The sequence below is a fragment of the Gracilinanus agilis genome, chromosome 1, assembly GCF_016433145.1.
Source record: "Gracilinanus agilis isolate LMUSP501 chromosome 1, AgileGrace, whole genome shotgun sequence".
NCBI lineage: Eukaryota > Metazoa > Chordata > Mammalia > Didelphimorphia > Didelphidae > Gracilinanus > Gracilinanus agilis.
The window spans coordinates 188,361,938-188,385,594 of NC_058130.1; positions in this window are offsets into that span (position 1 = coordinate 188,361,938).

The following is a 23,657-nucleotide window of genomic DNA, read 5'->3' on the forward strand; positions in this document are numbered from 1 at the left end:
TGGGGACCACTTTGTTCCAAAGAATTTTTTTCTGTTATAGACAGCATTGCTATGAAAATTTTGTAATATATGGTATCTTTTGCTCTTTTAATTTTTTAGGGTAGGTATCCAGGAGTAGATCACTGACTCCAAGGCAAGGTCTGTTTTGCATGAAGGCATTATGGTTCTTTGTGAATATTGCTGTCTTTTCTAGATAATTCTCTAACCACTTCTTTAAATCGTAGGAGACTTCCAATAATATGGATCATTTTGAAATTGTACTATTCCCAATTTAATTTTGACACCAAAGTAGAAAAAAGTGCACAAATACATTTTTAAACCCACAAGAGAGGAGAAAGGAAAGAAATCTCCATCAGGATAACATGACAAAATGATACCAAAGTTTGAAGGAAATAGGCAAATGGAGCTTTTAATACTCTGAAACAGTGCAAGGAGAAATATTCAAAAGAAATGAATAATTTGACAATAACTAGAGTCCATCAAAAGATAATTAAAGCACAAGAACCCCCAGATTAGTTGAAATATTTAATAAGGGAATTCAGTAAAAATATAAGATGGGGAAAATAGCAACCTTATAAAGATAACTAAAAAAAAGCAATTATTAAATTAGAAACATTTATGGAGAATTTTTATAAAATAGTTGGAAAAAGAGAATGTCAGAGATTGATCTAGAAAAATAAAAAAAACACAACCAGATATTACAGTAAAGTTGAAAGCCAGCAAAATTAGCAGAGCATTGTAAGTTTTTTACAGATTAGCTGACCTTGAAGATAAGAGTTGCCTAGTTACTATACGGATAATCAGCCTCCCTAAAAAATAGCCTGAGCAAAAAAAGAATGAATAAAAATATCATTAAAGGATTAGAAATAAAGGACAAAGTCTAGATTTATTTATTTGTTTGTTAGTTTATTTTATTATAATTTTTTAAAACCCTTACCTTCAGTCTTGGAGTCAATACTGTGTATTGGCTCCAAGGCAGAAGAGTGGTAAGGGTAGGCAATGGGGGTCAAGTGACTTACCCAGGGTCACACAGATGGGAAGTGTCTGAGGCCAGATTTGAACCTAGGACCTCCCTCTCTAGGCCTGGCTTTCAATCCACTGAGCTACCCAGCTGCCCCCAAAGTCCAGATTTATAAAGTACATGGAAGTGTAGATACTGAATTCCAGTGTTTCCATTTGAAGGGGAGGGCGCCTGAACTTCATGTAGCAATGAGGAAACCATTCATTTATCAAGAGAAATGGGGGAAGGAATAAGGAGAGAATAAAAACCTAGTGTGTGATTTGCTAAAAACAAATCCAGCTTTCACTTAGAGAAGAGACACTGTTCTGTGAAGTTGAATGTAATCTATTAGAAAAATAATATTTGAGCAACAGTAATATTAATTTCTAATATTTCTTTTGGTTAAATCAGTTTTGGGAAAAGTTTTTGACATGGAAACAGAATAAAATAAATATGAGGATTATATTAAAGAACGGATTATGTTGACCCATAGTGGCCCAGTTGTTAACAAATTACAAATGGGAGAGAAAACCATTATCACTTACTTTATAGATAATTGATGAGAAAAAAAGAGAAATTATTCATATACTTTATACCAATATAATTTATATTGTAACTTTGGTTAAAATAAAGTAATAAAAAAAGAAAAAAGAGGAAATGAAGGAAAGGATTCAATATTTCTTGTAATAGGATTTAGGCTATGTATGTATGCATGTATAAATAAACAGCCATGTACATGCACACATATTATACATATATATTTAATAATAAATGCAACTTTTTCAGAATATAATGTAATAAAAATTGCAATCAATAATGATTCATGGAAAGATAAATTAAAAATTAATTGGAAACTAAATATTCTATTTCTTTAAAACAGGTGGGTCAAAGAAGAAAGCATAGAAACAATCACTTATTTCATTGAAAATAATGACAATGAGGAGACAATATATCAAAATTTATTGGATTCAGCCAAAGCAGTACTTAGGGGAAAATTTTTTAAAGAATACATGCCCTTTGATCCAGCAATACCACTACCAGGTTTGTACTCCAAAGAGATAATAAAAAAAGGGTTATACAAAATAATTCATAGCCACGGTCTTTGTGGTGGCAAAAAAAAAAAAAAATTGGAAAATGAGGAGGTATCCCATGATTGGGAAATAGCTGAACAAATTGTGGTATCTGATTGTTGTGGAATACTATAGTGCTATATGGAATGATAAACTATTTGATTTCTATATGAACTGGAAAGACCTCAAAAAATTGATGTGTAGTAAAATGAGCAGAACCAGGAGACTATTGTACACAGAAACTGAAATATTATGACACAATCAAGTGTAATACTTTGCTACTAATACCAATGCAGTGATCCAAGACAATCCTGAAGGACTTATGAGAATGAATACTATCCACATAGAAAGAACTGTGGGAATAGAAATACAGATGAAAAACATGATTTATCACTTGTTTATATGAGTATATTATTTGGAGTTTTGGTTTTAAAAGATTACTCTGTTACAAAAATGAATGACATAGAAATAGGTGATAATATACGTATAACTCAGCAGTATTGCTTGTCAGCTCTGGGAGGTAAAAGGAAAGAGGGAAGGAAGAGAACATGAATCATGTAACCATAGAAAAATATCTTAAAATTAATTAATTAATTAATTAGAAATGTTTTGAAAAATAATTTTAGTTGATTTTCTGGAATTATCCAAGCATATCATTTTATCATCTGTAAAGAGTAATAATTTTGTTGTCTGATTGCTACCCCAATTCCTTCTACTATTCTTTTCTTGTATTATTGCTATAGCTAGCATTTCTAGTATTATACAACCTAGTGTTTCTTGAACAGTACTAGGGATAATGATGTTCTGCTAAACCCCTGTTCTTATTGGGAAGGGTTCTATTTTACCTCAATTCAAATAATAATTGCTATTGATTTTAAATAGATATTACTTAAAATTTAAAAAAAAAACTATTTTTATTCTTTCTTGTGTTTTTAATAGGAATGAGTATTATATTTTGTCAAAAGCTTGTTTTTCATCTATTGATATAATTGTATGATTTCATTGTTTGTTATTGATATAGACAATTATGTTTATGGTTTTTCTGATATTGAGCCAGCCCTGCTTTCCTAGTAAAAATTTCACCTGTTAATAGTTTAATGATATTTGCAATATTTTGTTGCTCCTTGCTACTATTTTAAAAGACTAGGCTTTTTTTAGAGAAAAGATCTTTTTTTTTTTTTGGTGGGGTTATTTTTTATAGGGTTTATATTTTTATTTGTCTCTCAGAAAGTATCTATAATGTCCAAAGATGTAGTAATCATAAGATAAAAAATTATAAAAAGGAAGACAAATAATTGAAGATAGGGTAAAAGTGAGATATTGCCCAAGATTTTTTTTATAATTGCCATTATGCCAATAAAAGTAACAATTAGACAAAATAATAAGATGATGCTTAAACTTACTACTAAAGAGAGAAAAAAAGGCTATTTTAGGCACATGGCATGGCCAGGGAAAAGGCAAAAAAAGGAGTGATATCTATGAGAAAAAGAGAGAAGAATCTAGTTCAGCTAGAATTTCAGAGAATAAGCCTGGGTAATTTCCAATGAGGCTGAAAAGTTATATTGGGGCCAAGTAGTGAAGGGCTTTCAAAGCTAAATAGAATTTTATATTTTATCCTAGCACCAATATGAAGTCAGTGGAATTCGTTAAGTAGGGGAGTCACATGATAAGATATGTACCTAAGGAAAATTAATTTGGCAAGAATTTGCAGAATTAACTGGAATAGTGATAGTCTTGAGTCAGGGAAATCAATAAGGAGGCTATTGAAATAATCTAAGTGAGAGGTGATGAAGTCTTAAATAATGTAGTAGCTATGTCAAAAGTGAGAAGGGATATTGTGAGATATATGGTGATGGTGGAAATGGTAAAATTTGCCAACTGATTGCAAATATGGAATGAGGAAAAATGAGAAGACCTGGAGAAAATCAAGGTCACTAATCTGGGAGATTGGAAGGATAGTGGTTCTTTTGGCAGAAATTTTGAATTTTGGAAAGAGACTTGGTTTGGCAGAGTGAAGATAAGTTCAGTTTTGTACATTTTGAATTTTCAATGCCTGGGAAAGGTAGCTTTAAATACTCCATAGGTAATTGATGATGTGAGATTAAAGGTTAAAGGAGAGAATGATATTCAATATATAAGTAAGATTACTGCTTTTTTGTGTAAGATGGATGTACCCACATTCATTGTGTAAATACAGCTTGTGTAAAGGCCTAAATAGATGTCTCTGGAATCTTGATCACCCCATTCAAGGGAAACCTTGACTCCTGCTAAGAAAAAGCACCATGAGATTGACCCTTTATGCTCCTTTAGTTTTCTAGTTTATTCTACTCACATTTCTAATTTATTGATTTATTTTTGTTGTTTAAAGCAGTTAAACATGTTTCCCTTTCTGATCACTTTTTCTTTTGTGAAATTAGCTATTGTTTCTATAATTTGTCCTTTGACCCATAAATTCTTTGCATTAAATTAGTTATAGGTAATTTATTCAATGGTTCTTTAATGAATTTTTTCACTAGACTTCAGGAGTTGTGGTCCTTAGAGGAGACAATAGCAGCAACAGTTGCTTCTGGAGCTCTCAGATTGGAGATGGTAGGGAGGATGGGACAACTGGTGAGAAAGAGGTAACCCCAGTGTGCTAGCATCTGATGAAGGAAAGGAACTGTTTGGCAACTCCATTGTCTATACCCACTTGCAAGGACATAATTCCAAAGAGTATTTTCTGTCCCAAGGGAGCAGGAGCCCTGAGGAACAATCACTTCCAGTCAATGGGTAAGTCTAATCCTAGAAATGATGGTATACTTAAGATGATCATGGAGAATCAACTCAAATATTAGTCAAAACAATTTAGCAAAGTTGCAGAAAATAAAATAAATCCACATAAATCATCAGCATTTCTATATACTACCAACAACACCTAGAAAGAAGAGATAGAAAGAGAAGTTCCATTTAAAATAATTGCAAACAGGTCAGCTGGGTGACCTAGAGATGGGAAGAGCTGGGTTCTAATCTGATCTCATACACATACTAACTCTGTGACCTTAGACAAATCACTTAACCTCCATTACTTTGTCCTTATCACTCTTCTGCCTTGGAACCAATACACAGAACTGACTCTAAGACACAAGGTAACAGTTTTTATTTAAAATAGCAAAATAAAATAACTGCAAACAATATAAAATACTTGGGAATCTATCTTCCAATTTAAAACCAGAGACTATATGAACACAGTTATAAGACACGTTTCATGCAATTAAAAGTAGATCTAAATAATTGGAGAAATATTCATTGCTCATAGGTAAATCAAGTCATTAAAATAAAAATGACAATCCATCCTAAATTAATTTACATATTCAATGCCATACCAATCAAACTATTAGTCAACAAAAGTCAATGTGACTGGTTGTGGCCCTATACTCAGTAGTGACTTTGGATTCTTGGATGTGTAACTAAACTCTCCAAGAGGAAAAAAAAGCACTTTAAAGCACTTGCTTCAGCCACTTTCAAGGCCATTGGGATGAATTGTTCTCATCTGCCCATTCCATGGGAAAAGACTTCACATGCTTATGTAAACACCCTCTAATTCATTGACTGATTTGATTCCTGTCAGTTACCCTTAATCAGGTTCCACCTGCCTGCCAAAGTTGTTTACCAGGGAATGACCACTGTATGTGCTACAGCTTCTTGGAGCCACAGGTAAGAGTTGCCAAGTACATACCAAAGGATGAGTGACCCTGAAAGGGCTTGGCAAACCCTCATGCCAGAGGTTCTAGTCCTCCTTAAATACCCATAAGCTGTGACTTCACAATAGTAAATAACCATAGTAATCTAGGGTTTGACAAATCCCAATATCTAAACTTTGGGGGCAAGAACTCATAATCTAACAAAAATTACTGGGAAAACTGGAGAACAGTATGGTAGAAATTAGGCATAGACTGACATTTCATACATTATAACCACATAAGGTCAAAATGGATGGTTTAGAAATAAAGAAGATATAATTAAACTTGAAGAGCTCAGGAAAATGCATTTGTCAGACCTACAGATAAGAAGAGAGTATAAAACCAAACAAAAGATAAAGAAGATCATGGGAAATACAATGAATAATTTTGATTACATGAAATTAAAAAGGATTTGCACAAACAGAACCAATGCAATCAAAATTGGAAGGAAAGCAGATAACAGAAAAAAGCTATAGTAAATTCTTCCAATAAACCTCTCATTTTTCAGATATAAAGGGAACTGACTCAAATTTTTAACATATGAACTATTCTCCAAATGATAAATGGTCAAAGGATATGACCAGATAATTTTCAGAAGAAGAAATCAAAGTTGTCAATAGCCAAATGAAAAAAATGTTCTGTTATTATTGATTAGATAAACGCAAATTAAGATGACCTCATACCTATCAGACTAGTTAACATGATAGAAAAGGAAAATTTAAAATGTTGAAAAACATGTGGAGAAATAGGAAGACTAATGCTCTATTGGTGAAGTGAACTGGTCCAAACATTATGGTGAACAATCTGGAACTATCCTCAAAGATCTATAAGACTGCACATTTCCTTTGACCCAGAAATACCACTACTATGTCTATCCAAGAGAGATCAAAGAAAAGGGGAAAAGACCCATATATACACAAATATTTATAATTTTTTGTGATGACAAAGAATTGGAAATTGAGAGGATACTCATCATTTGTAGATGTCTGAACAAGTTATGGTATCTGATTGTGATGAAATATTATTGTATTATAAGAAATATCAAGGGGAATGGTCCTAGAAAAACATGGAAAGACTTTTATGAACTGACGCACCAGGACAAAATTGTATACAGTAAACATAGCATGTAACTAAAGATCAACTATGAAAGACTTAGCCACTCTATTCAAGAAAATAAGCCAGTACAATTCCAAAGGACCCATGATGAAAAATGCTTATTATCTCCAGAAAGGAAACTGATGAAGTCTGAGTGCATATTGAAGTATACTTTTTCATTTTCTTAATGTATCTTGGTTTTTTATTATTTGTTTTTACAATGCAGCTAATATAGAATATGTTTTGCATGACTTTACATTTATAATTGATATAAGAGGGGCAGACATGAGGGAGATCATTTGGAAATAAATTTTTTCATGAATGTTAAAAATAAATTTAAAAAATAATATGAAATGGTTTTTATGGCTGCAACTTTAGGATATAGTTTGAGGTCTAGAAGTGTTAACTCTTTCCTAACTATTTTCACTTTTTTCTTTCATATTCTAAATCTTTTGCTTCTCAAAATGATTTTTAAATGATTTTTCAAGTTATAAAGTATCATTTTGGTAGTTTGATTGAAATGACATTAAAACTGTAAATTATTTTTGGTCATATTGTCATTTTATTACATAGCCCAGCCCAGCCACAAGCATTTAATGTTCCTCCATCTATTTCAGTTATTCTTTTCATAAAGATTTTCTTTTAATTGAATATATACAAGAAAGAGGGAATGGGTAAAATGGAGTTCTGTTGCTTGTTGGATCAGAATGGTAGAGTGAAGATCAGGGCAGAGTGTTTAGCAATCAGTAAGAGAATACTCATTGGATCTGAAAGCATAAGCTCATGGGCAATGTTGAATCTCCCTGCCAGAGTGTGAGGGCTGGTCAAGGAGTGGGAAATGAGCAAGTGTGTTAGAAATTAGGGATTGCCCTTCTCTGCTATTAGCTCATAAGCCCATTACCATGTTAGAGTTTTTAGATTTTGAAGAAAGCTGTAATTATTTTACCTCTTCTGCTCAATTCCTATTGCAAGAAGGTTTGAGAGGTCATGAGGAATAGAGAAAATGTCAAGTCCTTCATTCCATTGGTCATGTGAAATGGAAAACCTTACAAAGGAGGACAATTTTAACATTTTTTGTCTATGTCCCTCTCTAAAAAGAAGGTACTGAAAGAGGAATGTCTTCAGCATTTGATATATTTGATAAAAATATCCTTCTATTCCCTTTTCCCAGTCATCTATCACATCCATCTCAGATTTTTACTCTTTCTTACATTTTATTTCTCCTCTCTGCCATTGATGCTCTAACTTCTGAAGATGTAATTCATTTTCTTATGACTACTCTTTCCCTAATGTAATAAGGGAATTAAGCAAGTAGGGTAATAATAAGGGACTAAAGGCAGGTAGAGAGATAAGGTAGGTAATAAGGGAATGGTCAAGTAAAGTTGTAATAGGGAACAAGGCACAGTGGATAGGGGTTTGTGGGTCCCTAAGGCAGTAAAGTAGACAAGGAGGGTACAATAGTGGAGCAAAGGGAGAGGATGAGGTAATTTGGGCAGGCAGCTACAGCAGGGAAACACAGACTGGGTACACAGGTTTGAGATAGAAACACTGAAGGGAAACAGACTGAGCCCTTCAGGTAGGAAGGACACTTCTACAGACAAAGGTTAAGGACAGCCAGAAATGGCTTGAAACTGACTAGAGGGCTTTCTAGTCAGTTTCTCAGGTTCACAAAGGAAGAGTCCAGAAGAAGTATAGGGATTACCACTTCCTCCAAAATGGACGCCTCCAACTCCCTCAGGACCCAGAGAGGATATTGCTCCTTTCTCCCCTTCTCCTTCTCTTATCAATCAACTAATGAATTAGCCAAAGTTTTGATTAAGTGAGAAACAGGGTTTATTGAGTTTCAGGATTGATTGTAAAGGACAGAGGGATACAAGGTAACTATAACAGCTGCCTAGGGAAAGCTTCAGGTGGGGGAGGGAGACAGGAATGTGAGACTGAGAAAGGACCTGCCTAACTCAGCCTGAGAGGTTTTGTTGCCTAAAAGGGATAGGAAAGTTGGACACAATGATTCAAGAGATAATTTGAATCAAGGGAAGCCCTACTTGACTACAGGGAAACTGAATCTACAAAGTTTAAAAGCTGCCATCCAGATCCACCCTTCTTTCCAAAACCCACAGAAATTCAGGATGGGAAAATGATGATTGGGAATAGGGAAGGTCAGGGAAATCCAAAAGAAATAGCTAAGCTAATGAATCTTAAGAGAAAAGCTGCAGAATATAGGCCAGGCTTTCAGTCCAAAGATAGAGCTCAGTTGACCCTCCTACTCTCACCAAGTCTCCAGGATCAACTGCCACTAGTCAGGGTTCTAAACCCTTTTCAACTGTCAGAAATTCTGCAGTAAGACTTTGCAGGGTGGATTTGCACCTTCTGCACCACACTAAATAGTATTTCTTAAATCTTAATTACCTTCTACCCTCTCCCAGTTCCTGCCAGATTTTCTATTGCATTAATATATTTCTACACCAAATTCTCTATGTGTACATGAGTATGTAAATATTAATATGTGTGTGGTGGGTATGAGTGAACATGGGTATATTAAACCTTCCTTTGACCATTTAACATAAAAGTGAGGTTCATATAGCCTAATCCTTCTGCCTTGATGAGATAGTTTGTAAATTTGAGCTAGCATAATGTACTTCCCATAGTTGCTTCCTTAATTTCTTGGTCTGCTGTTGTTTGTTTGCTTAATGCTTTTGTCATTGTTTTTGTTGTTTTTTAATCCTTGGTGGAGTAGTTATGGAGAAACTGAACTTCTGGAAAAAAATGGAAAGCCTGTTCAAATATAGGTTTCAATCATCAAATTACAACAATAAATTCTAAACTGATCAGAGAATTAAAAAAAATTTAATGACATGATAAAATATTTGAGGAGAATGAGAGATTATTTCTTTCATACTTATGGTCAGAAGAATTCATGACCAGAAATAAGAACAAAATATTTAAAACAGAAAATATAGACAATGTAAGATATAGAAATATGTATTATAGTATAATATGTTATGTATTAGATTTAATTTTTTCTTCATAAAGTTTTATTCATATGTTTTATTTTTTTACACCACACTAATCTCTTGATATCCCTACTACAAACTGAAATTTCCTTTGTAACAAAGAAAAACATTAATCTTTAAGTAAAACCAACCTACAAAATCATCACATTTTAAAGAATATACAGCATTCCATTATTACAGACCAATATCCAACTATAAAGGGAAGGGAAATATGTTTCATTATTTTTTCTCAAGTCAATGATTAGTCACTGCACTTAGACTACAAGAATTATTTTTGCTTACATATTCCTACTTCTGTATATTGTTCTTTGTTTTACATCAGTTTGCATTAAGGCAGCCAGAAATGTAGAGTTGGCCACAGGTCTCTGCCATTTTCTGAATTGTGCTCCTGGGCTGATCATTTAAATAACCAATACTCTTGTCAACTCTCTAAAGCTATAACTTGCAGGGAAGGGGCCAGTTAAAATTGGTTGAGTGATTTTTCTCATTTTAGAGTTCTCTATGTAATCACTGGTCCAGTCTCTTTATTATTCACTTGTCTTCTTAAATTTCCTTGGAATATAAAATATTCATATTCATAATTTCTTATACTATGACACTCTGTCATATTCACAAACCACAATTTACTTAGCTATTTCCCAGTCAAATCAAACACACACATGCACACACACAAAGGTTACTTCCAATTTTATTGCTACCACTTGTTCATATCCTTGATCACTTCTCTATTGGATAGGTCTTTATATGGGAATGTGTGTATACACACATATATGTAGAGAGCTGTAAACAAACACTTTGATCTGTAAATCCTATCAGATCCAGCTATAACTGATGATTATAACCAATTTATAACTTCTTTCATTATTAAAGTTTTGCTGTGTAATAAATTATGTTAATTTGAAGAAAAGGGTGATTATGTCAGAAGCTATTAAGAGAAATTAAAATCTCAAATAGATATTTTTATCTGGACCCCATCAAAAGATCAATACAGACAGGCAGAGTTGTCTATTGACCTTTCTGAGGTTTGAGACTGGAATGGGATATCTAAGATAAAAATCTGAGATTCCTATTTTGATTCCTTTCATAATTCACACCTTTCTTTAAAAAGCAATATAGTCTTATTGAAAAAGCTTTGGGCTCTCAGTTATCCACCAGGAGGAGGGTTAACACAGTTTCCCTTTGGCCAAGAATGCAGCTGCCTGGTACAGCCAAGGTCAAACCCTTAGCAGGGGCATTTTGCCCAGAATTAAAGTAAAATAATGAGGCTCAAAAATATTGTTTAACACCATCAAGGCTGAGAAATTCAGGGTCTTTCCAGTCTAACAAAATGTTCCAGACTTCACTTAATGATAACACATATAGTTGATAGTTTAGGATAGGTTTTTATCTGTACTTGGAGGCTTCTAAGGCTTTTGTTTTAACTATAGCAAAAATACTGCTCTCTGTAATTGTGGGAAACTTTCTTGGGCTTTTGGGGGAAGGAGATCTTTAACTTTCTATATAATAAACTGGTGACTCCATTGTACCTCAGAGCACTTTGAGCTAACAAGTCCTGCTTCCAATCTGTTTCATTCTTTATATCCAACGACCACCCTGGCCACTCAGATAAGTCTCTGGTTATAAAGCAGGATCTCTACACATATATGCATTACTTCCCCATATTTCTTAAATATTTGACTTTTATCAGATGCAAAAATACTTTACTACTCAACCATCTTATTATTAATTATTTTGTTCATGCAATAGCCTTTTAACTTCATTCATTCAAAATTGTCTATTTCTTATTTTGTGCTTATGAGTATCTCTATTTTGTTTTAGAATTTGTTCCCTTCATCATATTTGTGAAAGGATATCCATTCTGTTTCTCTACTTTAAAAAAAAGGAGTGACTTAAATATTTAGATCTAAATATTTATGTATATATTTATATATAATAAATTTTATTTTATTATTATATATTATATAAATATAATAAATATTTATAAATATTAAATATTATTATCTAAATATTTAAGTGCATATATATATTTAATGCTATTTTCTATTATGGTGTAAAATGCCTGTCTAAATCCATATGCTGCCAAACTTTTTCTTATCTTCCTTGTTTTTCAAAATATAATATTGTAATCTCTTGTTTGCTTTCTCTAAGATGGAAAATATTTCTGAAATATTCAACTTTATTTTCTACGATAAAAGATAGGATTTCTCTTGGTTTGATATTGAGGGTTTGAATTTTAATCATTATTATATTTCTAAGTGAGTTAAATTTGGCAATTTTCTCTGCTGGTGATCCTTTTGGATTCTATTGACCTATAGTTCACCCTCTGCTTGTAATACTTTGACCAATTTCCTCATATTATTTTCTGAAATATAGTTTTCATGCTATTGAAATGTATCACATGATCCCCTTACACCCTGGGAGACCTACACTCTTTAAATTATCTCTATTTATTTGATGTTCCAAAGTCAATTACTTTGGTTGTACGAAAGTCTTGTGTTGATTGATTTTGCTCATTCAAACTCTTCCATTTCTATATTCTGGGTTCCAAAAGTGCCATTCTCTTTCTTTTTTTTTTTTTGGAACAATATAGTTAGCTATATAACTCTGGACTCATCCATAGTTACTCTTTTTTTTCTGTCTCAAAGGTTGAGTGAATTCAGTGTTACCCTGGTATTGAAGAGTAGATATCAGAATAGGTGATAACAGAAAGAAAACTTTAAGGAAAGAGGAAAGAAAACACAGCCAAAGCAGGATTTCTAGGCTCAGTAAGACAGTTGTTCTGGGAATGGGCAAATAAAAGTTCTTTGGATGCAGTTAAGGAGAGGAACCTTATAACGCATTCTTCTGTTTGATGTATTCTTTTAGGGAATTTTACATTTTGGAAAAGGAATTCCTTTTTTCTCTTCTTGTAATTTTGCTAACCTTGGCATTTTTTTCTTTTTGCTTTAAGGTGGCTAAAAGTGGGAATTTGGTAAGTCACAACCACTTAGTCAATCAAATACATTTTGCCTATTAAATCAAGCATTGAACTACTAAAAAGGATCTTCAGGAAAATCCACATTCATACATTCTGGAAAAAGTAGAATTGACATAAAACACACATTGCCCATATTATGAGGTTGCTATAACCTTTAAAGCTTTTAAGTGAGTGCAATCAGTATTTGTATATTGTTCAAAAACTGTAATTGAATAATAAGCTATCCTTGGAAATGAATAGTGAAGATTAAGTTGGATCAGATTTGGGAAATTTCAAAGCACTTTCAATGGTTCTAATAAATCTGCACCAATAAAATAAAACAATCTTTTAAACAATATTTTTGAGTGAAAATATATTGACAAATCACAAAAAAAAGCAATCTCTTAAAGAACTATGATCACAAAAAAAACAATGGAACGTAGATGGTATATATAAGTAGACCACATGTCAGTAATGTTATCCAAAGAGAGAGAAGTTACATGAAAATTTTCTAATCTTTACAATGGGGCTAATAGTATCTATTTTATAGTTACTTTGGGGATGAAATGAGATAATGTAAAGTACTTTGCAAACCAAAAAGTACTATATAAATATGAACTCTGTCTCTTTGTCCCTGTCTTCAATCATGTTTGTGATTAGAAAAGTTATTTTGCAAGAATAAAAAGGAATATATGACTCTCAAGAAACTGTTAGTGGGGGCAGATGTGGGGTTCGGTGGATCAAGAGCTACATCTAGGGATGGGAGGTCCTAGGCAAAAAAGTGGACTCAGACATTTCTTAGCTGAGTGACCCTAGACAAGTCACTCAGCCCCCCAATACACAGTGCTGATTCTAAGATAGAAGATAAGGATTATTTTTTTAAAGATAGAGCTAGCATTGGACCTGAAGATACTAAACAAACTGTAGTGGGAAAAGGATAGAGATAAGGATAAGATTTAAGAGAAGTGGAAGGTTGTCTTTAAGGCACATGTTAGGAAAGGATTTTAGCAGGCAGGGGGCAGAGGAGGAACAGTTTGGAAGAGACAACTGTTAAGAGTGAGTGACTTCCTGTAGTAGTGGTGTTCTTCCTGTCCTGAAGGGAAAAGGAAAGGCTGGCTTGTCAGAGTTGGGCTACCTCAGCCTATCTTTGGGCTAAAATCATTTTTGGAGGTTCTCTGTTTGACTGGAGAACATCTATCAAAGGATCTGACTATACCTACTGTGTTTTTATCAACTTTCCAGAAGGTTTTATCTAAAATTGGCTTTGAGATTTTACCTCAGTGGTCAGACCCACTGGGGTTGGACTTAGCCATTTTTTTAAAACCCTTAACTTCTGTGTATTGACTTATAGGTGGAAGAGTGGTAAGGTTAGGCAATGGGGGTCAAGTGACTTGCCCAGGGTCACACAGCTGGGAAATGTCTGAGGCCGGATTTGAACCTAGGACCTCCCGTCTCTAGACCTGGCTCTCAATCCACTGAGCTACCCAGCTGCCCCCCAATGGACTTAGCCATTTTGAGAGCAATCATAACAGGTTTTGGAGACAGCTTTTGAACTCAACCAAACCAACTACCGAGGAACAGCTAGGTAGAAATAGGGAATTGGTAGATTAACTTGAAGATGGGAGGACTCTCTCTTGTGAGGGACGTATATGTTTGTGGGTTGGATAGCTAGATCCTTTAGAGTCAGGGTAAACTTGTTCTGATCCTCAGTTTGTACGCTCTCTTTGAATAAATAGAGATGCTGATTTCATATAACATTGTCTTTAAGGCATTTTGCGTAACTGGCTCAGTGAGAAAAAGTGATTCTGCTTTACTCTCACTAACAGGGTCCTAAGATCACGACTGGGTATTCAGGGAGTTCTCTAAGTGGAAACTATATCTATCCACTTGAGTTCTCCTCTTAGCCTCCTGGTTTTATTAGCTACACTCTGCTTTTTTTAAAACCAAGGGAAAATCAACAATTCACTGAGTAAGTCCCTTTTGGAGGATTTATGGGAAAACATGGAAAAGAATAGCATAGATTAAGATGATATGGAGGGGTTGTGATATATGAATGAGTAACCACTCTGCTGAAATCAAAGTATCTTCAAACTATGACAGTTCACATTTAAATAGTATTTTATGGGTTTACAAAGTTCTTTTCTCACAATGGCTCTAGGAATAAGATAATTGGTCTATTGTGATCTCTATTTTACAATCAAGGAAAAAGAGATTCAGAGGTTAAGTGATTTGCTACAGTCATACAGATAGTAAGTGCCTTGGACCAAAGTGTTCAAAATCTGATACTCTTTCTATTATTACAAAGCTGCATTAGAGTATTATTTGAAGAGCATAGCAAATCTCTGCCCTAAATATTCTTATGAGACAGCACCTAAAATATATTAATTAAAATCAAGTCCCATCCATTCTTTCAGACCAGTTTAAGTGTTCTATTGAACTTTCCTTCAGTATGTCAACCCGCAAAGATTTCTTTCTTCTCTGGAGTTATAGAACCCTAATTATTCATACGGTATCATTTACAGACTTTGTATGCACTATCTTTTTCATCTAGGATACAATATTGATATATGCAAAGACCAACCTCATATATGAATTTTCTTATTAATACAAAGATGGGGATGGAAAAGGGAATAGTCCCTGCCTTCAAGGAGCTCACACACTAAAAGTTAGAAAACATATCAATAACTAGGCATATAGAAAATATACAAAGTGTATATAAGTGAGAATGCTCAGGCTTTTGTGGATTATTCCCATCTAGTATGGGTTCATCATTTCACTTCTGTCTTGTCTTGGATATTTATAAATTAGAATATTTTAGTGAATTAATTATTTGTTGATTATAGTAAAAGCTTTTGACTTGATAGACCAAAAATATAGTCTTAAAAGGCTCACAAAATATGTTTTCCAAGAATATGTTAATCTCCTTTAAGATCCCTAAGATCCCTTTGCTCAATGCTCCTCTGATCATCACTAACAATAGAGGCAGGAAAAAGGGACATAAGTATTTACAAAAGGTAAATTGATATACATTATTTCTGGAGAAGAAAGGCTAATGCATTGAGATGATGTGTCTTTTTTTCTGATGCAATATTCTCCCTTCTACAACATTCTACAAGTCCCTAGTACAAATGCTAATTGCAATGAAATTACTGTTGTTCTATATGACACCTTTCTTCTAAGGAACTTCAGGTGTAAAGGTAAAGGAAGACAAATGATTGGGAAGGGACTTACTTATTCTGCTGCTTTCCAGACATATGTCAAAGAGGAATTGAAATTTCAACCAACAAATGAATACCTCTTGGGTCCCTGATGAGGATATAGAGATTCTTGGATCCGTAGCCTTCAGGGCTGTTTGACTGCAAGCAGACAAATTCTCAGATGAGGGATTTTTAAGCAAGTTGGTGATTTCCAAATGAAAGATATCAGCCATAGAACTTTTAAGTGCTGTTGTGCAACTTGGCCTGCCAGTGAAATATTGCTTTCTCCTTTTTTTTTTTAGAACAATTATTTCTTTTATTTTTCCCTAGACAAACCTATAGTCATTCTCCTCCCTTTTGAGGCTTCTGTTCAAGAGAACCAATGTTGTAGATCATGCAGGGTTACTCCCCAGGTAGACATGCATAACACAGATGCATTCTGGGACTTGAATGTCTGCATTAGTTTCTGATTTGTTTCAGGAAAAATACTTGCTATAGTTTCCAAATTCCTAAACAAAATTAGAGATGATACATTAGCTTAATTTTTAAAAATGAGATATGTGATAACTGGATCATAAATTTATAACTAAAAGGAACTTTAAAACTTTTTTTAAAGGAACTCATTCAAATCCAAATCGTTTTATAGAAAAGGGAAACTAAAGTGAGTTGTCCAAAAATTACACAGCTAGTAAATGCCTAAGTCAAGATTGGAACCCCAGGAACCCAGGTCTTACTGACTCGAAGACAAGTACCTTATCCACTACATCTTGTTATTTTTCCAAAAAAGCAAACTTAAGAGATGACTCAGCAAGTAAAAAACAGAGAGGAGCAAGGAAGTTGGGTTTTTTCTTTATTCCTTGTTCTTAAGGATCAGTCAGAAAGGTAATAAGCCTTTATAAAGTGCATAATTAACTATTGCATTATAATAAGCACTAGGGATACAAAGGAAAAACAGATTTTTGCCTCCAGGAGCTTACAATCTAATAAGGAGAAGGAATGTGCAAGTAACTAAGTACATAAATGTATACAGAGTAAATGGAGGATAATCTCAGAGAGGAAGACACCAGCAGCTATTGGAAATGGGAAAAGTCACAGAAAGGATTGCTTAAAATCAATTTTTTAATCCAGTTGTGATTAGCTAGGGTTCAGGAGTTCCAATCACAAAGGGTCAAGGGATGTTGGAGAGAAGCTTCAGATCTATCTCTTATATTCTGACTGTACTTTGGGAGGGCAGACTGATTGGGTGGTACTTATTTTTGAAGTGATCTTCAACCAACTCGGTTACTTTGAAGAATGTCATCTAAACTCCCTGACTGATTTCCCAGTCTTATAAGGGGCATAAATACACCCACCAAACTAGAAAGCACGGGAACATAATTGGAAAACCCAGATGTCCTAGGACTAGATGTCCCATTGGACAGAGACTTTTTTGATTTTGTTTGTAATTATTGTATAACATTCAGAATGTGATTTTTACTCAAAAAATTTTCTTAGTTACATTTTTATTAATATCTTTTGTTTTTACATCATCTTCATTTGCAAATATATGCACTATCTTACCCAAGAGAGTCATCCTCAGGAGCAAAAAAGTTTAAAAGGGAGAGAAACATCCAACAAAACTAATCAATACATCAAACAAATATGGCAATGCTTTTAAATTTTAAATTTTTATTTTTTCCAGATTACATGTAGATACAATTTTAATATAATTTTAGTATTCATTTTCTGACATTTTACAATCCATGTTTTATCCCTCCCTCCTGCCCTTCCCCCCCCCCATAATAATGCAGGTACTATGATATAGGTTGTATAAATATTATCACATAATACTTATTTTCCTGTTTGTCACATTGTGAAACAAGATGCATTTTATTTACATTAGAGAAGAATTCATGGAGGAAATAAAGTGAAGAATGGTATGTTGCAATCCACATTCAGAATCTATCTGTTACTTCTATGGAAGTAGCTATCTTTTTTTGTCATGAGTCACTTGGAATTTTATGTATTATCTCCACAGCCCCAGGCTCAGCAAAGAGGCACATTTTCTCATTTTATCTTAATTTTAGTTGCTGGAGATTCAGAGTGTTTGTTGTTATTTTTTCCACTAGCTATGTTATATAGTTTTGGGGTATATTCTCTTCTGGTTCTGCTCACTTCATTTTGCATCAGTTCATCCATGTTTTTCCATGATTTTCTGTATTCGTCCTATTTGTCATTACTTTCCAGTACAATAATAGCTCGCTGTGCTGGTTTGGGAGTTAAGGAATTTAAATTCTGATTCTGTCTCTGTAACTTTCCATGACTAATTTAAATTCCCTTTGCTTTAAACTCGTCATCTGTAAATTATAGGAGCTGGGCTATACAGTCTCTCAGGTCTCTTTAAGCTTCAGATCAATGACCCTATATGTTGTTATTGTTCAGTCATTTCAGTCATGCCCAACTTCTTCATGACCTCATTTGGGATTTTCTTGGCAAAGTTACTGGAGTGATTTGCCATTTCCTTCTCCAATCCTAGTTTACAGATGAGGAAACTGAAGCAAACAGTTAAGTGATTTGCTCAGGATCAAAGAGTTAGTAAATATCTGAGGCCAAATTTGAATTCAGGAAGAAGAATCTTCCTAACTCCAGTCCTAGCTCTTTCTCCACTGTGGTGGCTAGCTTTCCTATGATCCCATATATTGTAATTTATTTTCCTATTCTCCATTTGGCCGCTCTCAGCTTTGTTTTTGGTTCTTCACTACTATAAAGCGCGTTACTAAAACTATTTTAGTGTTGTATATTAGATTTTTCTTTCTATCTTTGTTCTCTTTCTGGTAGATGATGTTCAGCAAATGATAATGGTGATATAAATGCAGCAAAGACCTAATAAAAACACAAAAGCAGATTTAATAGAAGTCCAAAAGCAGGAAAGCTTAGTGGATAGAGAACTACCGCTAAAGACAGAAAATCCTGGAATCAAATACTACCTCTGATATATACTAGCAAGTGACTTAACCTCTTAGTGATCTAGGTTAGTGGTGTCAGGCTCAAATAGAAATGCTGTCACTGATCTGTAATAAGGATCTCTACAGGCCAAATATGGACTCAGCAAACCACAAGTTTTTAAATACCTCATTTTTATTAATACATTGAAGCATTAAAATCATATAGGAACTATATTTTAAACTGGTTTCAGCTATACTCAGGAGTGTTCACATTGAAGAAGGAAATGGCAAACTACTGCAGTATCTTTGCCAAGAAAACTCTGTGGACAGTACTGGCACTCTATCATCTACAGAGTCACAAAAAGTCAGAAATGACTAGCAACCAACCAACAACAAAGCAGTGTTGGGGACAGCCTGTGGCTGTGGGTCATGTTCAAAACATCTGCTAAAGCACATCTTTAAGACTATAAGTTGCACAAAGATTCAACATGTGTTAGTAAGGATATATGTCCTTAACTGGGAGTTTTCAGTTCTCATGAAATCCCAGGACCAGTCTCTTTCCTTAGAAAAACAAAATGATGAGGGCAAGCAACTTAATCATGAATGCTGAGTTATGTGAAGGGTGGTAAAAGATATATTTCCCATGCAAAGGTAAAGTTACTTTAAACTCTATTTACTATGTATTACCTCGTTTGGTGTCCACAACAACCCTGTGGAATAGTCATTTCAGCTCTAAGGAGTCTCGCTTCATAGATGAGGAAATTTAAGTCACTGGGAGTCAAGTTACTTCCCAAGGTCACACAGATCACTGAGCATCAAAACTAGCATCCATTCTTTTTTTGCACCATACCATGATGCTTTACTCTCCTGTGAGGCAGAGATGTGTCATTGCAGGGATCCTCTTTGATGACAGTAGAATGCTTGGATCCCAAGAGACATTCTGTCAAAAGAGCTCAGAGTGGGGTGGCCATGCTGCCATTGAGGCAATTTATAGCCAGCAGAGGCTTGGTCTAATGATGTTGATATGATATATTGGTAGAGTAAAAGCTTATTAAAAAGGAGACCGTGCTAATAAAATGCAAAGGTTGTCACTTTGAATGAAAAACCTGGTGATTTAAAGTTGGCACCCAAGTCCTGGATCATGTCACCTACAACTGATAAATCAAAACAAGTGAAGTGTTGCCTGCGTGGTGTCAGAGTGAAACCACCCTAACCAAATCCCTGAAGTCAGGATTGCTTTCTCTACCCTGAGTGGATCTAACCCTTTGGCCCAAATGCCTCCTTTCCCACAAAGCATGTTTTCTTGAGGCATAAGATTTCAGGTATCCTTTGCGACTCACAGAGTTGCTTCTCATTAATGTTGTCTCCAAGTCAGGTAGACAAAGAATGAAGGGAGAAGAAAGTTAACTTTTGGGAATGAGTCAATCAACAAGACTTTGCCAAGCAGCCACTATGTGCCAGGCTCTGTTCAAAGACCTAGCAATGCCCAGACAGAATTGTCCCTTCCCTCAGAGAGTTTATATTCTACTGGGTAAGATAATGTGTGTGTGTGTGTGTGTGTGTGTGTGTGTGTGTGTGTGTGACCGGTATACATAATATATGTAAAATAAATACAAGTTCATTTTTTTAACAGGGGGAGTAGGTCTAACCCTTACTGAAATTTCACAGGAAAAATTTCAAGAATGGCTTTTAGAGGGTCAGGTAAAGTGACTCACTTATGTGACCCTGGGCAAGTCACTTAACCCTGATAGCCTAACCCTTACTGCTCTTCTGTCTTGGAACCAATAATTAGTATTGATTCTAAGACAAAAAGTAAGGGTTTTTAAAAAAGAAAAAGAGAGATTTTGGAGTCAGAAGGAGTAGGACCAAGGCAAGAAGTAGTCTCCTTGATCATAAAATTTTAGTCTCAGAAGTGGAAGGAATTGAAGAGATCATATTATTCAAACAATCCCTCCCAGTTTCTTCAGCAGAGTTGTAAATGGTCCAGAGTAAATTGAACTTTGCCTCAGGATATCAAATTTAGAAGTTATGAAAAGTACTTTTGCTGTTGTTCAGGTGTGTCTGACTCTTTGTGATTCCATTTGAGGTTTTGTTGGCAGAGATGTTGCAGTAGTTTGCCATTCCTTATCCAGCTCATTTTCACAAGTGATGAAACTGAGGCAAACAAGATTAAGTGACTTGCTCAGGGTAACATGTTCTATTAACCATGCCTCTTAGCTGCCGAAATGGCACATAAGATAGTATGTTAGAAGGTATTTTAAAAGCTCTTATGCTACTTTAGTAATGTATAGACAACAAAGCTTTTTAGTACTCTGGTAAGTAAGAATAAATTTTTTTCAAATTACATGAGCTCCTCCCATGCTTCTCTACCCTACTGCCCAAGCCTCCTTTGGGATAGCTTTGAGATAGTTCTGTCTTCCCAATGTAGCATCCCCAAATTACCCCCAGAGGGTGCAATTTCATGCCATTTGCCCCATGTTTAGTTTGTGCTGGTTGCTCCAAATACTACCATTTCTTGTTATGATTCAGTCTCCTTGGTAGCCTAAGAATGAGGGCACTAAGGCTGTCCTTACTTTTATCCAACTTTCTTGGGGAGTCAAGGATTGAGGGTATATCAGAGACAACTATATTCTTAGAATTTTAGGAGATTTTTCTTTGAACCGTAAACTGTCTTGAATTTCTACTTTCTCTGGATGAATGCAATAGACTTCAGATTGCTAATGTTTTTGACCATCTACAAGTTGATTTCAAGGTCCCCAGCTAGGGTGGGAAAACCTCAGGCTTTTACCAATTTTTCTCTCCTCTTTGCGGATTTTCCAGAAAACACAGAGAATTCAGCCTCAGACACTTACCACCTGTATGACTCTGGGTGAGTCATTTAGCGTCAAGTTCCTCAACTGCAAAATGGGGGAAGTAACAGCACTATTTCACAGGATTGTTGTGAATGAAATAATTTTAAAGTACTTGACAGAGTGCCTAGTTCATAGTAGGTACCATATAAATGCTTATTCTCCCCTTCTCTTTCCTTCTAGTAAACAATGGATCCATAGTAGACTATGTTGGGGAAGAGGGGAGAACAGTCTGGATGATTCTAAAATCCTGATGGAGATCTCAAGATCATAGAGTACCTGAAAGTGTCCTTAGAGGTTATCTAGCCTAGCAGCAGTAAAGGCCCTAATCCTGGGTCTAAAACCCATTTTTAATGCTTCTTGTTCTCCTTCAGTTTTCATTTGTGTCCTATTTTTCATGACCCTATTCATTTATTTTTTTGTTTTGTTTTGTTTTGTTTATTTTGTTTTGGTTTTTTTTTTTGCCATTTCCTTGTCCAGCCTCTTTTACAGATGAGAAAACTGAAGCAGATTTAAGTGACTTTCCCAGGGTCACCCAACTTAGTATGTGTCTAAGGCCAGATTTATAGTGAAGAAGATGAGTCTTCCTGACTCCAGTCCTTGCACTCTATCCACCAGGCCACCCACCTGCCCTTCTAATGCTTGCTATCTTTAAATTATTAACTACCCCCTGGCCTCAATTTCCTTACCTAAAATAGTGAAGCAGTTGAACTTGTTGTTTTCTGAGGTCCCTTCCAATTCTAGATTAATAGAACTATACAGGTTCTATGTTTCTGGTTCCTCATTTTACATATAAATAAACGGAGATCCAGGAAGTTTAATTTGAACGAGGTGAAACAGTTGTTTGGTGGCAGGATTTAAAATTTGAAGTAAAGTTTCATGATTCCTAATACTTTTATTTTTCTACTATGACAAATAAGTGCTAAAAGATAGGATTTGAACCCAGGTCCTCTGACTTCAAATCCAGCACTCTTTTCATAGCATCATACTATCTTGTAGAAGGAATATTTGACCCCAGATTGTTGCTGATGACAAATATTTTTATTTCTTCCTCAGTTATACCCTGCCACAGTTGTTTTCACATAGCAATGACTTTTGATTAAGGAAGGCACTGGATTTCAATTTTCTCCTGACCAAAAAAATAAAATAAAGAGTGAATGACATTCCACAAAGCTGGCTGACTTCTAGCCATGGAGGGATTGAAAGGCTTGATGATTTAGTTTTGTGTCTGAAGAAGAGTCTCATATGGAAAGCCATTCCGATAGCATGACCCTTTGTCCCTATTGGTTTCAGACAATGTGGAGTCCATTTCACAGTCTGGCGTTTGCACTCTGACAGTATGTATGACATTCCTTAATTAATCAGTGCTCTCCTTGCTACTGCACACTGGATTCTTCTGGCCAACTTTGACACCTCATACACGTGTGGATGACCCCTGGGTGTACCATGTCTTGGCTATGATTGGTATAATCTGTCAACACTTTGCATTGGGACTTATTGTTAACCTTCTTTGACATTTTCTGCCCTGGCAACAGGAGCTGGCAAAACTTTATTCTTGTGCAAAGAGCTCTCCAAATATATTCTCCATTTCTCATTTACTTTTCTGATTATTGGTAGAATAAAAGAGAGCTAATGTTGCATTGCAATATAGGCTATAGAATGACTACTGACACCAGATAGCAAAGCTTAATAAAAGAATAGCAAAATGTAGGTAATCTAGGACCTTTGCCTAAGGGTGTCCTTAGAGGGTATTGAGAATGGAGTCGGCTGATGATACTAGAAGAATAAACCATGTTGAAGAACAAATAATATTTACATACACCATTTTTGGTA